Below are 2500 nucleotides of genomic sequence, written 5' to 3'. Positions count from 1 at the left end.
GGAACTGATTTTCCAAAATGCTGAGCACCTCTTTTAAGCTGCTGGATGCCTTCGACACCCACTCATCTCTGTAAATTAGGCCCCCAATCTCAGCACCTTTCAGGATTTCACCTTAATTTGTAAATATTGATTATTTTTTTTATTAGCAACACCTGGATTTGATTACTGAAGGGAAAGTAGTGTCACTTAACGTGAAACAGTCTAAAAAAGCAGATTTGGTAGAGAAACATATATAATAGTATACCTAAATTACTCAAATTTGGGCCTCTGAGATAACCCAGGGCATAGTGACTTTTAAAAGTTAGTTGTTCTTAATGCTAAAATTAAACAGTTTCACTAGGTACTTTGACCATTAAATATTTGCAGTAATGACAGAAAGTGTGGAAAAATTAAATAAAATAGTTATGGTTGAAATCTGAGAAGTTAAGACTCTTACATCTGTGCATTCTTTCAATTGCAAGTGTATTTTATTTTAACAGCTGAGCACTTACTGTATTACAGTGTGAGGAAATGTATTTTTCAGTGCCCTCTAAGTATTTAGTTGTCTTAAAACTATATTTTTTCACATTTCATATTATTTTCATATGAAAAGCAGGTCATTGCCTTTATTTAAGAATTTGAAGTTGTTAGTGTTTAAATATTTATTAAACTTCTAAGGAATAGGTCATTTAACATGTAAAAATGATTTAAAAACCAAATTTAACTGTAGTACTTTACACCACAAAACATATCAATAGAATAATATGCCACTTACATGTTACTCAAAGCAGCAGCCCTAGATGTTTGCAGCTCATTTGTCCATATACTCACAGATTCCAGTAGATAGCATTTGCAAAGACCACAGAGAATAACAATTGAAGATGAAAATATCCAGTAGAGTATTAATAACAGACAGGTTCTGAGGGGACAGGCTTAGAAGTGACAATCTTTTCTTCAAAACTGTGATTATATCTTAAATAAGCAGACAGGCAAAGTAAAACTGTGGGTACACTTAATAGGACTCAGGAGGCATTTTATGATAGGGTCTGCATCATAGGATTTAAATACCACCTGAGTTTGGTGTATAAATCCTTCTACAGAACATGTTGATGTAAAACGTAAACATGGAATGTGATCTCCTTTAGGTGATTTGCATATCTTTGTACTACATTTCTTTGTATTTCCCCCTTAAATGTTATTTAAAAGAAATATGCAAGCTGTGTTTATTGTTACCATTGTAGTAACTTTCTAGATCAATACTTTTCTTACTAGGCAGATATTTAAAAGTACGATAAATCTGTATTTATTTTTCTTGTTGTTTTTTTTTAATATGCACTTGCAGAGATCCAATGTCCTAATGTCATAATTTAGTATTCTTTTTTTGGTTTCCCTGTCTTACCTTAATGTGAGCCTTAAAATAAACTCATTGTTTATTGTGGTTCTATCTCTTATGTGTAAGTAATAATGTGAAGTGCTGTTGCTTTTAACATATTTCCTGCAACTGGACAGTTAGTTAAAGTGTTGCTAATACATCAGAACAGGTAATTGAGCAAAGTAGAATTAAGAGATGAGCTTTTCAATTTGGCATGAATATTTACTGGTTAAAGTTAAACATGAAGATTGATGCTTATATACAAGGAGCAACTGAGATTACTTTAAATTGCTTAATAAAATAGGACTGATCACTTAGCTGAAACATCTTTTTCGACATTTGATCAGAAACTGGTAGATTTACGTAAAGTAAACAAAGTTAAAATATCAGTCTCCATTGAGGCTTTTGTGTATTTTTCTGAATTTTTTCTGAAGTTTGGACAGTCCTGGTTTTGGCTTGATTAATTATATTGCTGTGATGCTTATATAGGATTGGGAAGTTTGAGTTAAATAAGACAGTTATTCTTCATCCATGTATCAAGACAGATTGAAAGTATTCTATAATATATTGTTATATATACTCGATGATAAATGGATTGGGTACTGTCACTAGTCATCAGGTCGGGTTTAAAGATATATGGCTAGACTGTAAGCAACTTTTTATCCTAGTGCTGATATTTATCAACCTGTAAATATTGTTAAAATAAACATATATTTTAATATTGAAAATGTGATACAATGCATGTAACCAGTTCAAAGTTTTTTACTTATTTAAATTTTGTGGTGTTATCAGAAAATTAATAGCCAAAAAAGTCATACACTTATTTTTAATCTGTTAAAATCTGTTTTAGGTACTAGAATATATAATACATGGAAATAGCATATTTTTGATTAAATACATTGACAAATTACTCTGCATTAGATGTAGAATTTTATTTTGATATTAGGTTTGTAGAATTAATTGTTTGTGTCACTAAGGTCAAAATAATTGCTAAAAATGTGATTGCTTTACAGGATAGATTTGAGCTTGCATTTTGAGTATTCATTAAGTCAATTCCACCACAATAATCTTTTCAAATGTTTTATATTAATTTACTGGTAGGAATGTGTTTCAGGTGACTATATCTTAAAATATCTTTTTAATGCTTTT

The 2500-nt window shown here is 30.4% G+C and overlaps 1 protein-coding gene across 1 annotated transcript in view; it reads left to right on the top strand.

Annotated features, from left to right (window-relative positions):
• The window catches only part of FOXP2 (forkhead box P2), a 616164-nt gene that overhangs the window by 362471 nt on the left and 251193 nt on the right, over positions 1-2500 (top strand). The window lies entirely within an intron of this gene.

This window comes from Mauremys mutica, chromosome 1, assembly GCF_020497125.1.
Source record: "Mauremys mutica isolate MM-2020 ecotype Southern chromosome 1, ASM2049712v1, whole genome shotgun sequence".
Taxonomy (NCBI): Eukaryota; Metazoa; Chordata; order Testudines; family Geoemydidae; genus Mauremys; species Mauremys mutica.
This window is presented reverse-complemented; position numbering and strand designations above follow the sequence as displayed.